Source organism: Sphaeramia orbicularis, chromosome 8 (genome assembly GCF_902148855.1).
Source record: "Sphaeramia orbicularis chromosome 8, fSphaOr1.1, whole genome shotgun sequence".
In the NCBI taxonomy this organism is placed as follows: Eukaryota; Metazoa; Chordata; class Actinopteri; order Kurtiformes; family Apogonidae; genus Sphaeramia; species Sphaeramia orbicularis.
Genome location: NC_043964.1, coordinates 50,730,296 through 50,744,784, shown reverse-complemented (window position 1 = coordinate 50,744,784; position 14,489 = coordinate 50,730,296). Strand labels below are relative to the sequence as shown.

The 14,489-nt window shown below is 38.4% G+C and overlaps 1 protein-coding gene across 2 annotated transcripts in view; it reads right to left on the bottom strand.

Annotated features, from left to right (window-relative positions):
- LOC115423925 (junction plakoglobin-like) overlaps nucleotides 1-14,489 on the bottom strand; it is a 285,940-nt gene that overhangs the window by 189,396 nt on the left and 82,055 nt on the right. The window contains exon 2 of one of the 2 annotated variants that reach the window (XM_030140962.1): nucleotides 1,478-1,482. The exons of the other annotated variant lie outside the window; for it this stretch is intronic. The gene's annotated coding sequence lies outside the window, so the exon portion shown is untranslated. The remainder of the gene's footprint in view (nucleotides 1-1,477; nucleotides 1,483-14,489) is intronic. 2 annotated transcript variants of the gene reach the window in all.

Genomic DNA, 14,489 nt, shown 5'->3' with positions numbered 1-14,489 from the left:
GATTTGCTCGAAAAGTCACTTTTTTTGGTCAGTTTTCTGTTTCTGATAATGATAACCTTTAAATTTACTTTGAGCTTTTATGAAAATTTACATTATCAGTGAATTAAATATAGGAAAATACCTGATTTACACTAAAAAATCACAAAATACAGAGGATAATATTAAAATAAATGATGATAAATTACTAATGAAAAGTTAAATTGAGAGAAAAATTCAATTATGAACTGCCATAAAAGTAGCTCTGGGTGTTTATGGGTTAATGAAGTTAATAATTGGATTAGGACAAAGATTAAAAAGATGTGTATGTTCACCAACTACACAATTTGCAGCTTTAAGTGGATAGATGGAATAAGGCAAGTGATTGAGGGAAAAAAACTTGGGGAAAAATGGTTTGGAACTGGTTGAGGTGGATAGTAACGCAGTGCTAATTCCACAAACGATGCCACACCATAGTGAGACTGATCTCATGAAATGCTGTTGTATGTCATGCCAGTTCTTCTGGCATTTGGCGTCCTATACGTACGCATTTTCGACCTTTTGTATGTTACTGAACGCCGTTTGGTCATGTGTCAATTTACGGTAAGATCTCGGATTCACATAACCGCAACGAACCCTCAGTGCGGTATTTGACGCATTGATTCAGGTTGGACAGGGGGCTAATAATAGCATGAACATACACACAGAAAGCTTATAATGTGTACAGATACCACACTGATTAAAAGTGGCGTGTATATTTATGCGAGTCACGATATCACGTTGCCACAGTTAGGCACCAATGACCTACAGGGTGAGTCAGAAAAAACGCTCTTTTCATTTAAAGAAATTGTACCACTGAAATGGAAATGCTTATTTTTCTTTTGATCATACAGTCATATTGATGTGGTCATTGAGCATGTCTGGCGATTGAATCATTGATTTATGGCATAGCATAACAGAGGGAATGTCCATTGTTTATTGTGCACCGAAATATCTGCCAACACAGTTTATGCCACCGTGAATGAAATTGAAATTGTCAACCATTACAGCATGTTTACTCGCCATCAAAATGTTTTGTCTCAACGAAGTCGTCCGGCACGACCTTCAACCTGGCTACCATTCAGATTGATGCAAATCTGTGCTCGTTGTCGCATCTCTAACACAGCTCTTCTCGCCATTCGTGTTCGTCGTAGGGCTTGGATTTCAGCCGTGATGCGATTTCGGAGTTCCTGAAGAGTTTGTGGAACAATCTGATACACATGGTTTTTAAGATACCCCCACAAGAAAAAATCAAGGGGGGTCAAGTCCGGGGATCGGGGAGAATTTTGTCACTTAAACTGTGGTCTTGCCATGATGAAAACTCCCTGGGCACTGTCATGTAGGCCTATGTCCTGAGTGTGAAAGCAAAGCCCCGACTCCTGTAATCGTTGTCAATTTCAAGTTTGTTCACTGTGGCATACATTGTGTTGGCAGGTATTTCAGTGCCCAATAAACAATGGACCTTCTCTCTCTTATGCAATGCAATAAATCTATGACTACATCACCAGACATGCTCAATAACCACATCAATATGACTGTATGGTCAAAAGAAAAATCAGTGTTTCCGTTTTAGCAGTACAATTTCTGTAAATGGAAAGAGCGTTTTTTCTGACTCACCCTGTATAATGTGCTTTAGGTGGGTTGTATTTGTTGCTGTGAAACTGAGTCTTTTAACACTTAAGCAAAAAGTAATACACACGTTTAACTTTTTAATGATCAGTAATCATTATTTGAGTTTTATCTTTGCCATATAGCTAGGTCTTTTTTCTAATTTTCTAATAGAATAATCATAAACCCTCACACATTGTACAGCATGAGTAATACCAAGGCCCAGTAACTGTCTATAATATGCAGGCAAAAAAGAGAGAGAAAATGTGAAAATGAGAGATGAAAATGTAAAGAAGCCTTCAAAGTGTCAACAAATGCAAGCTAATTAGTTCCCCCAGTGGCTTATGCACACAAATATACACACACTCATTATTGTTGGTTTAAGATGGCTGTAGGAGACAGGTTCATTGTTTATGACCAGTTTTAATGGACTATTAATTAATAGTTACGCTCTGGCCCTGTGGGTTGTTCTCAACACATTCACTGACAAGCAAAGTGATGTGTGTGTGTGTTTTTGTGTTGTACAACGCTGTGTCACCCACTAAGCTGAAGACAGAAACAAACACAAGTGAAGAGAATTCCCATGTAGTGAGTGAGTGAGTGTGTAGAGCTGAGATTTCCAATTCTAACCTGTTTGTGTCAGCTCCTCTGGGCATATTTGCATTTGCAGAGAGGTAAAAAACATATCAGATTTTCATCAAGCAGCCACCTCCATGGATGAAATATGAAACCCATGTGCTGTGGAAGAGCTAAAAAGCTGTAGTTCTTCAAAAATCCAGGGATTCAATCTCCTTAGATCCCCAAGTATAAACGCCCAGCTTTAATTTGAATTTTTTAACTTTAATCGTACATTAGTGGCTAGAAATAAAAATAGATTAAAAAAAAAATGAAAACGTTGAACAACATATTATGATTTAATTCACATACATAAACTTTTTATGTGCAAGCAGCGAATTGCACTCACAACGGGGGGGGGGGGTCCTGGAGTGGAGGATCTTCTTTTCTTCTTTGCACTTTCCTTTTGTTTAATGTTTTATTTTGCTATTGTCCTATGTAAATAATAATCATAATGTACAGCACTTTGAGTGCCTTGAAAAGCACTATAGAAATTTAATCCATTATAATTATTATGTAATTTTATGTGTTTTTATGCCGTTGTAAAGCACTTTGAATTGCCTTGTGTATGAATGGTGCTACACAAATACATTTGCCTTGCCAACAGTCAATTATTTAGCCTCATATGACTACAAAGCTGTGTGAAAAAGGAATTCCCTTGGATTCCTTTTTGTAAATTGTTTATTATAATTGTCATTTTTCACAAAAATACACATACATACATACACACACACCTATAACAGATATAAATACATACATACATACATACATACAATGTAAAAAAAAATCTATAATTTAACAGAATTTTCACAGTTTATTTTACAGATTTTTCGTGTATTTTTAAGACACAGGAAGATATCAATGAAATGACAAAAAATAGACTGTGATTTTACAGGTCAAATGTTAAATAACACGAAAAAACTGTAACTGTGAATAACCATAAAATTTCCATTTTTTAAAAGAATTTTTTTCACAGAAAAATACAGTTAAAATACATTTGCAAATGTATCATAATTTCACAAATATCTATTTTCTATTTATGAGATTAAACTGTTAATTTAAAGTTCAGTATTGTAAAAATAATAATATTAATAATAAAACGAGATAAAATTACAGACAATTAAATGTAAAAGAAGTATTTGTTCTGTAAGTTTAACAAGACTTGTTTGTTAATTGACAAACATCTTGTTTAATTACAGGAGGTTTCACAACAAAAATGTTGAATAAATGTGTTTTTGTGAATGTATATCATGTATAAGCACTGATAAACTGTCCAAATACAGTTTTTATCAGTGGACTGTACAACTGAGTCTCATTGAAAATTATTTATTATTTAGAGGTAATTTGATTGTTTTAATACATGTAAATATTCTTTATTAAGCATTAAAAAGTAAAAAAAAACAACAACAAAATCTCATGTAAAGTTAGGGCAAAAAACTGTATTTTAATTATGGAAAATTACCATATTTTTATGAGATGGTTATTTTCCAGTATTTTTTCGGCACCCCTGCTGTCGGAATAATACTGTTTTTTTTAAGTTTGTTTGTTTTGTTTTTTTTCCGGGTTCATAAATGCAATTTTGAAGGTAACACATTTGTCCACCGTTTTACTGAATAGTTTTTCTAGATGTTAGTACTGCAACCCACCCCACCCATTTTATTAATTGTCCCATTTGCACTACTGCACATAACAGGCATTCAGGCAGACGTATACTATATAGCATTCATACCACACTTCCTGTATACACTGTAAAATATGTAAAATACAGTATCATATGCTATTTTATTTTGTAACATATGTATTTAATCACTGCTTAAGCATTGCTTTTTAGATGCAAACTGCATTTCGTTGCTTTGTACTTGTGACATGTGCAATGACAATAAAGCCGAATCGAATCAAATCGAACCATGTCTGTAGTTTGTAAAATGGTGGTTGTTCCCAGATTTATAACACGGTATCACTTTTCCAACTTTCATTTGGAAATATACCTGATACAGATATGATTTTAGTGGTTTTGAAATCCCTTCATTTACCTTCTTTTTTTCTTTTTACAACAGTCATATCAATATCATTACAGTCAGTAGATGTGTTATTTATACATTTATTCATGATATCTAAAACCTCTCTCTCACTCCCTGCTGTGACGAACATTGAACTCAAATTTCTGTCTATTAAATTATCATGCTGCAGCTCAGATGTTTCCGTATCAGGGATTTGTGCTGCAAGATCAAAAACTTTATTCAAACTGTTGACCCCTTTGTTCATATTATACTTGTCGTGTTATTATAATAAAATATTTAGGATAACATATACTATTCATGTTATTCCTGTTATCATTTAAGTTTATCATAATATTCTTTCTATGTTGCTCTTATTATATTTGTTAACTTATTTTTATATTTCGTGTATTTATTTTCAAAATCCTTAGTTCTCTGACTAATAAATTCTCATTATAATGTCTTTGTTTTTGCTGGCATTATGTAATCCCTTTGTAATCCAAGGGTGATTTGCATATTTTACCTTCCCATTAACTTTTAAAATAAGATGTCATAAGCCTTGTTAATATTTTTGTGATTAAGTAAATAATCCCAGTTGTGTCACTTTTAAATACTTTTATAGACTCTTCTGTTCTTACTTTTTTGGATATTGTTTTCATGTGTAATTGATTAGTCTTACAGCTGCTGTGATATATTGTAAAAACTGGTAAATGATGTCTGATGTTACTAATTAATAATCCAAACATGGCATTGTTTATAATGTCATTTGTAAATATATTCTCCTGAGACCCAGGAAAATGAAAGTTTTAGCTTTTTTACATTAAACAATTGTCTTGATTGGAAACTGCATAATGCAACCGTTTTTTCAGACACGTTTTAAAAATTATTTCTATTTATTTATTTATTTATTTATTTATTTATTTTATGGAATGTCCTTTGCAATGGACAGCAATTTTTAAGTAAAACTGTGAAACTTTTGTTCCCCACAGAGGACAAAAATGCATTGCTGGGTCTCAGGAGGATATATTGTCAATTAGAGGGGCACAATGGGATGTCATCCTGGGAGGGGGGGGGGGGGGGTCTAGTAATTTCTGGATAGAAGTTTGTACTGTACATTTCACTAATAAAATTGTCCATCATCTCATGTTTATTTTTGATTAAACAGGTCAATAAGTCTTCAAAGATGAACATTGTTTTATGAGTTTTTTTATGAAAACATTCCCTCCATCCAGTCTTTGACCGACTCAGTGTTAGAGTCTGGTGTCTTCTATATAAAGCTAATGATTATTGGCTTATTTGTCTTTCTTTGTATATTTCAACTGATTGTCATTTAAACATATCATTAACAGTAGTTGACATACTGTCCGCCACCCTCAAATTCAGATTCTTGTCCACATAGATTGCCTCTCCTCCTCCCTCTTTATTTTGTCAATCTATGTGCATAAATCAATAACCTTTCAGTTCAAAGTCCAGCCCTTTTTCCAATGCTGATCCATGTTTCAGATATTACAATGACGTTAAATGACTGTGTAAACTGGATGAAATAATGTAATGTAAAATTTAAATGAAGACTCTTACTGTTAATTTGAATTATTGTTAATTTACCATCCTTACTGATTGAATTGCACTGTTCATCACCATAATAGCAGCAGTCATTGTTGATGGAACTGAGAAGTAATTAACTGGGTCGATATTCTCTTGACATATTGTATATATGTGTAATTACAACTATGACCTTTCAATTAATTATGCAGTCATTGCTTTTTTTTTTAATAATTTATTTTGCAGTTTTCAGTTATGATAAAACACAAAAATCCAAAAACAAAGGCTCAGATGTGTGTAACAACTAATTAATTAATTAACTAGCCAGTCCTTCCTTAAAGAAACATAGAGGGGCAGAGGCAGAGGACAGTCACTAGTATACATTCATTCATTCATTCATTTTCTGAACCCGCTTTATCCTCACTAGGGTCACGGGGGTCACTTGGAGCCTATCCCAGCTACATAGGGTCGAAGGCGGGGTACACCCTGGACAAGTCGCCAGTTCATCTCAGGGCTGAACATATAGAGACAAACAATCGCTCTCACATTCACACCTATGGGCAATTTTTAGATTAGCCAATTAACCTATTAGTGCATGTCTTTGGATGGTAGGAGGAAGCCGGAGTACCCGGAGAGAACCCACGCAGACACGGGGAGAACATGCAAACTCCACACAGAAAGGTCCCACCCCCCGTCGACTGGTGTTGGAATCGAACCCAGGACCTTCTTGCTGTGAGGCACGAGTGCTAACCACTGCACCACTGTGTCACCCCCCACTAGTACACAGATATCCTTAGTCCAATCTAACTTCCTCCAAGTATCCGAGAAACAAAGTCCAAGTACTTGAAAAAGTGTTCCCAGAACATGTCCTCAAAGACCTGAGCTGTTCCATCTGTATTAATGAAAACATATCACTGACCCACATTTGAAAAGAAGGAGGATTTGGAGACTTCCATTCTTTTAATATCAGCCTCTTAGCGATGATCATTCCAAGTTCCAGTGGACGCTGTGGTGTTGCAGGTATATTCCCGACAGTGTGAGAACAGCCAAAAATAGCAAGTCCTGGTTCAGGCTTAAGAGGCCTTTTATAGGCCCTGGAGAACCAGTCAAATATTTTAGACCAGAAACCTGTCAATGAGCAACAGAACCAAAAGGAATGAGACAAGGTACCTTCTAATGTTTTACACTGGTCACACATTGGAGAGACTGAGGCATCATTACTTATTTTAATTAATTAATTAATATTTATTCTTTTCTCTTTGAACAAAGGAACAAATAATTCAACATGACAACACGACTCACATAAATATGCACGCCATTTTTAATTAGCGTGTTATCTGTATCTTATCTTATCTGCTTTCTGCGTCTATGTTCATGCTGTTACTAGCCCTCTGTCCAACCTGAACTGATGCGTCAAATTCTGCGCACTGAGGGTTAGGGTTGGGTTAGGGTTATGTGAACCAGAGATCTTGGCATAAATTGACAATCAAATGGTGTTGACTAACACACAAAAGGTTGAAAATGCATACGTGTAGCACACCAAATGCCATGAGAACTGGCGTGACATACAACACCATTTCATGAGATCAGTCTCAATAAATTTCACTGAAGTAAATCTGAATCTGAACGGACTAATGCTACATGTTACCCTATATCACTGTGTTTAAAATTCCATGTCAGAATGAAAAACGGAACCTTTAAGTGGAGTTTGTGTCATGAAAATCTATATTATAAAAGCCAAGCCAAGTGTGTGCGTGTACGTGTGTCTCAGCATTCACATAAAATCTGGAAAGAGCTCACTGCTGTAGTTTGTCATACTTATATATTTTTGGTCAAGGAACAGACTAGCGAAAATGACAAGTTGATCGTACCAATATTTTGGAAGACATTAGTAACTTTGGAATACAACAGCCTTACAATGATGTTGCTATGGCCAGAACACTTTGGCAGTGACTGCTGGACAAATGCGGTACAGCATGCACGAAAACACAACAGCATAAAAACGACCACATCTAGAACGCATGGATCTCCACGGGTCAACGCGCCAGTAACAGTTAAAGTGTAAGTCCTGAGGCTGTCGCTCTTCCCCCCTTCACCCACATGTCTGAATATAGTCTCCCTGTGCTCTGGAAAACCAAAATGGTCACCATGGTAACTGAAACTTTCAAATGTATTCACAAGTACAAGCTAGTTCAAGACGATTTACTGCTTGGTTCCTATCCGTGTACACTTTAAAATAATTATGATGATAATGATTCCAGAGCGTACTTTTGTAAAATGTTCACAGAATGGTTAGGAACGGTGTGGGTTCTGTGCGGTGCATATCGTGCATTTGCATGGGTGTGTTTTTGTGTTGTCAGTGAGGTTGGCTGATCACTGAGCAGGCTGGGGAATCCTATTAACACCTATCTGCAGAAAAACACATGGCAGATCAAGCAGAGCCTCAGCCTGTCTAAATATAGACAGAAGCCCCAATGAGGGATGTGGAGGGAGACATAGAGGCGGAGAGGGAAATTGGCAGGAGAGGGACTCAGGCGTAGACGTAGTGAGGGGAAAGTGAGAAACCAAGAGAGATAAGCGAAAGAAAATCCCTCCAAAAAACAAAAAAATGGCCACCTAAAGGCTGCCTGATAACAGTAAACACTGCGTGTCACATTTTTTGAGAAAACAGTGGCTGCGGAGAGGCAGACTTGTCAGGTTGTTTTTGAATGGCAGGTGAACACAGCTCTAGATATAAATAAGTTACTGTGGTTTAGTGACAACTTCCAACTCAATCTATCCATTTTCCGAATTGCTTATTCCTTGAGAGGGTAGCAGGGGTGCCAGACCTTTTCCTAGTTACCTATGGGGTTAAGGTGGATGTGTTGTCAAGGCTGACATACACAAATGAACAACCATTCACTCTCACTTTCACACACGTATGGGAAATTTAGATTGCTCAACTAATTAACCAGTGCATGTCTTTGGACGACAGGAGGACTCTGGAGTACCAGCAGAGACTCCACACACACTGGGATTGACCCCAGGACAAAGGAGTCAGTAGCAAAAACCACTGCACCACCATGAGGCCAAACTTAAAACTAAAAAACTATACTGAAAAAGAAGACAAATTAAAAAGAATGACAAAAAAAAAAAAAAAAAAAACATATATAAAACTAGAAAAGCACTCAGAGAGCGCAGACCTCTGCCAAGACAGATTAGCCCCCCCCATCTCCACCAAAATGTAATCATTTGTTCTTTGTGCCAGTATCAACATTTCCTGAAAATGTCATCAAAATCTGTCCATAACTTTTTGAGTTATCTTGCTAACAGACAAACAAACACCACCACCACCACCACCTCATCACCACCAAAATGTAATCATTTGTTCCTTGTGCCAGAATCAACATTTCCCGAAAATTTCATCTAAATCCGTCCATAACTTTTTGAGTTATCTTGCTAACAGACAAACAAACAAACAAACCTCGATGAAAACATAACCTCTGCCATTCCTTGGCAGAAGTAATAAATTAAAAAGGTACCTGTAGTGAATTTTCATTGCTAGCCATTTGAAAAGATCATGTATAATACTAGCGATTCCATCAGGTAACTTACATTATAGCCCGTTGTCAAGTATGTGCAAATACTAAGTCACTGCTCTGTCAGTCAGGCATGGTTAGCGATACGTTGCCTCCTTCACAGGTCATTCCAGCACCAGTAGTGATGCAGTAATGTTGTATAGTCCAGTTACCTGGGCTGAGATGGACTGGTCTCAGACCCCGTGCAGCAGACACCGGTCTAATGCCGCGTTTCCTCTACGTGGAACCGGCTCAACTCGGCTCGGCTCGACTCGACTCAGGTACCAGGTCCTATTCCTGCAGAACGTTTCCATTACAGGATACTTCCAACTTTACAGTACCTGGACGTCATAGCAATGCGGCGCGTTACTTCTGTGTCGTCTGCTCAGAGAGTTGCTGATAAACTCGCTTGTTGCGTGTTGTCTCATCAAGCTCACGCTGAATTTTTATGTCTGACCCTCCTCAACAAACCATGGTGTAGTTTTACAGGCTGTCATCATGTGGATTAACCTACCCCTATATTTACTGTAAACTTCCGCATCAGTTTTTTGTAAAACGGTGATTCACAGAGACAACTCTCTGACCAATCAGTGGTCTGCAGTGTTTACACATCACGTTTTAGTATCTGGTCCCCAGTCCTGGAACCTCAGCGGAGGTGATACCAAAAAACTAGTCTTGGATACCAGGTTCCAGGACCTTTTTCGTAATGGAAATGCAAAAAAGGCCGAGTCGAGTCAAGTCGAGTTGAGCCGATACCACATAGTGGAAACACGGCATAAGACGGCACATTATCGGCCAGTGCTGGGTCCTGTCGCTAGGACAATGGTGGAGTACAAAGCTTAAAACTGCAAACAACGAGCGCCAGCATATGCTTTCCACTCAGTCTTGCTAACAGACTGCTGCTTGTTTACTCATACTCAATCACCCAGAAACAACGCAGATCCGTCACTTACAGCCGACAATGACTGCTCCCCATAGGTTCTGCCCCCGCCAGTAATTCACAGAGTAAAAAGGTCCAGTGTGGTGCACTTATACACACTAATGTTTTCTTTTAATTTACATTTTCCATTGAACCCCATCCTCTGATTTGTGGGTTGCATAAAGGCAACATGCCGACAGAAGCTATGACTCAGTTTGACAGATAAAACACTGTGACGAGAGAACAAAATTCAACTTGTTCAACACATCTAAAAGAGCACCATTTTCATAATTATACATAATTATTTCAGCATTTTTTAAATTAGCGACAATAGAAAGCACAGATAAGGGAGAGTGTGTCACAAAAACAGAGAAAATTATAGACAAACAGAAACTGAAGAGAGGACAATATGAGAGGAAAGGTGGTTAGTGGAGAGAGATGGGTTATACGCTAAGGAAGACACCATATAAGGTGAGAGGGAAAAAGGACATAATTACTCATTTTGTCTGGCTGCTATTTTCATCTATGACAATATACTCCAATAAGCCTTTCCACACATAGCTCCAAAAAGGAAGCTCAGAGGCAAATGAAACACTTTTCAGCTCCACTATGGATAATCCAACATTATTAGCACTGCTGGGAGAGACAGAGGCTGAGGGATGACTGATCCAAACAAACGGAATCAAATTAACACTGACGACTGTTTAATGATGGGTTCTCTACCATTTTAATAAATATGACTTTGTGGTATAATTGCAAAAATGTACAGTTTGTGGACGCCAGGAACACAGTACACACTAAATCATAGTGTACAAAAAGCCAACTGCAGGTTTTTATGGGATATAGACAAAATGTTAATGAGTCAGGGATGGATTAAAAAAAAAACAAAAACCCACAATAAACCAGGGTGTAATATTTAAGTACAAGAATAATGATGGAATTTGTTCATTTTATTCATTCATTTTCATTTTGAGCATATTTCATAAAAAGCTAGAAATAGGAAGATCTATGTTGATCATTCCTTTCTTTCTGGAACATTCCTTCAACCAGGACTAGGTGTAAAAGCATAGGAAACACATGATGCTCAGATGCTACATAGGATGCTACACACATGCTTCATTGGAAACTATAAAACCAAGAATTCAACAACAACTACCTGCTTAGTTTACTCACAAATTTAACAGAAATTGAGCTAAAGAGAGCTACTGAGCATAATGACATTAGCTCCAGTGTAATTTTCTGTGTACTGTGTAATGACTATTACAAAGGTAAGTATGCAAATGGACCATTACATGCTTTGCACAAGCCTGCACCTGGGATCCTGTCTAGTGTAGTAGACTCTGGCCTATCCTGACCTGGTGCTCAGTGTTTGCTCTTGTGCTGCTTTGATTGGTACCTCTGCGCTGTCATTCAGCTCAGCCTTTTCTTGGTACTGGTATGATTTTTTGATATCAGCCACTTATATCTGTTGGTGGAACATGCCATGTACTGGTTTGTCCCTCCATGACGGTCCCTCCTCCTTTTTCTCCTCAAAATCGGATTTCCTTTGCCAGAGGTAATCATGCAGCAGGTCATCATTGGAGGCCATCTTCCTGATGTATTCCTGGTTCTTTTACTGTTTCATCCTGGACTTGGGGTGAAACTAGGGATGCATCGATACCACTTTTTTCCAGACCGAGTATGAGTATGAGTACTTAAATTTGAGTACTTGCCAATACGAAGTACCGATACGAGTACTTAATTATCCCATTCCAGTTCTTAGTTCCTTTTGTAAATGTGTTTTATTGTCGTTGTCATTAGTCTGACTGGAACAAGGTGCTGCTACTGACATTTCATGTATTGGAATGAGCGTTTCTCAATTAATCCACCAGGGGGCGCTGCTCTTAACTATACTGGACAAATACCACAAAGAAGAGTAAAGTTTTTTGAGAAGAAGAAGAAGAAGAAGAAGAAAGTCAGTAATAATAAACATGGAGACGACAGAGGCAACACTACTGTGATACTAATATTGCAGTGTTTTCACTGGTAAGGTTAAAGAGTGAAGCTTCAGCAGGTAGAGAAAAGAGAAATGAGTGACAAGTTTCGTTTTCACTTCCACTGGCAGCGGTCCACACCGCTTCTTATTACCCCCATAGTATTACGAGGGCCGTTCAATAAGTTCATGGCCTCACCCAGAAATACTGGTTGTTATAATACAGGATGTTACATTCTTTCGTGATGGGATAGTGATGCTTGAACATCGATGGACCAAGTGCATTGCTGTAAATGGAGATTATGTTGAAAAATAAAATATAAATTATCAGTCTGTGTTGTTCTGTTCTGGGTGAGGCCATGAACTTATTGAACGGCCCTTGTATAAGTAGGATGGAAACCGGCCCAGCCATGGGTAGATGTCATAAATATGTCAGTAATTTTTCTCTAACTCACACAGTGGCTCTTTGAACAGATCCTCTACCTCCACGGTTCCACTGGTATTCTCCGTCTGTCTACTCATCTGCCAGCACCTGGAAAATGGATGGAATGTACGCAGAGGACGGACAGAATGCTGCATCCGTATCCATCCGTGTCTTTAACGTTACTTGCAGTCAGCGTTACTTTTATCACCGTCATTTACTTTGAAAAATCTCCACACTCTTCACACTCCACACACATTATTCCACCGCCGCGTACCTGCTGCACTGAACTGTGAATGTCACACAGCTGTAAGTGGTATCGGTGCATTTGTATCGGATATCTTTTATGAGTACGAATACGAGTACACAAACTGAGTTTTAGAGCCGATGCCCGATATCGGATCGGTGCATCCCTAGGTGAAACCCTCCATGCATGGTGAGGAGCTTTCCTGATTTCATGTCAGTAGCCTCCATCACTTCCTTCAGTCATTATATAATGCCAGCCAGATATTTGATTCCTGGAAGGGCATAGGTGTTCCGGGCTCACATCTTATTCTTCCCATTCAGCTGACTTTTCAGGACCTATCTTTCCCAGTGTATGTGACTTTCTTGCACCTTCCTTGTGGTTTCCATGAGCCTGAGGTATCCCAAGGTATTTGTAGATGTCCTGTATGTCTGGTATGAATGTAGGACGTTTCGGCCTAGGACGCTTCGACCTAGGACATTCCGGACTAGGATGTTTCGGACTGCACTTTTTGCAGTCCCTAACCCTAACCCTAACCCTCGAAAGGCCGAAACGTCCTAGGCCGAAACGTCCAAGTCCGAAACGTCCGTCCACCGTCTGGTATATAACCCTCTGGTAGTTCAACCCCTTAGATGAAGTCATCTTTCCCTTCTTTGCTAACGTCCAACCACACTTACCTAGTCTGAATAACATTCTGTCCCTGATGTACAACCTGGTGATGTGAATTAGTGAGTCAATGTCTTGCTCACTCTTGGGATACAGCTTGATATCACCAGAAGAGGTGAGTGATGTGAGAATTAAGTGCACACAGATGCAGTGACTCAATACTCCCTGAAAGTATATGTATGGTTGTTAGCATACATTTGTGTAGGTTTGAGTGAGTTAATGCCATCTTTTTGTTGTGATGACCTTTTACACAGTGGAATGAGTCAACAAAGGGCAATTATGAGTGCCTATCACCACGCACACCAGATCTGGATATAGTGCGGACACCAGGCTCTCTGTGGTTCAGCCTGCTGTGTGGGAGGGTCCAAAGGCAGTGGAAAAAAATGTAAACAGAAGAGGGGATGCCGGCAGAATATCTGACATGGCTAAAGCAGTCACTGAGCAGAAAACCACTACCGAGAATCTTCGTAGCTAACACCAGGTCCCTGGGTAAGAAAACGGACGAACTGAGACTGGGTCTATGATCGCGGACAGCCACCTGGAACGCCTGAGTAATGATTATAGCAGAACTGTGGCTTCACCCAGGGGTTCCAGAACAGGCTACTGGGCTGCTCTACATAGTGACAGGAACAAGGACTCCTGTAAGAGCTATGGTGGTGGTCTTTGTATTTATGTGAATGACAGCTGGTGCAAAAATGCTATCATCATGGATTGTCACTGCTCACCACATCTGGAGTTTCTACTAGGGATGTAACGATATGAAAATTTCATATCATGGTTATTGTGACCAAAATTATCATGCTTATCATTATTATCACAGAATTGTTGAAATTGTGCTCAAAATGTTCAAAAAGTACTTATACACACACTGAAATAATATAACATAGTTGTATTTTGGAAAAATAAAAAATAAAAAAAATAATAGGTACAATG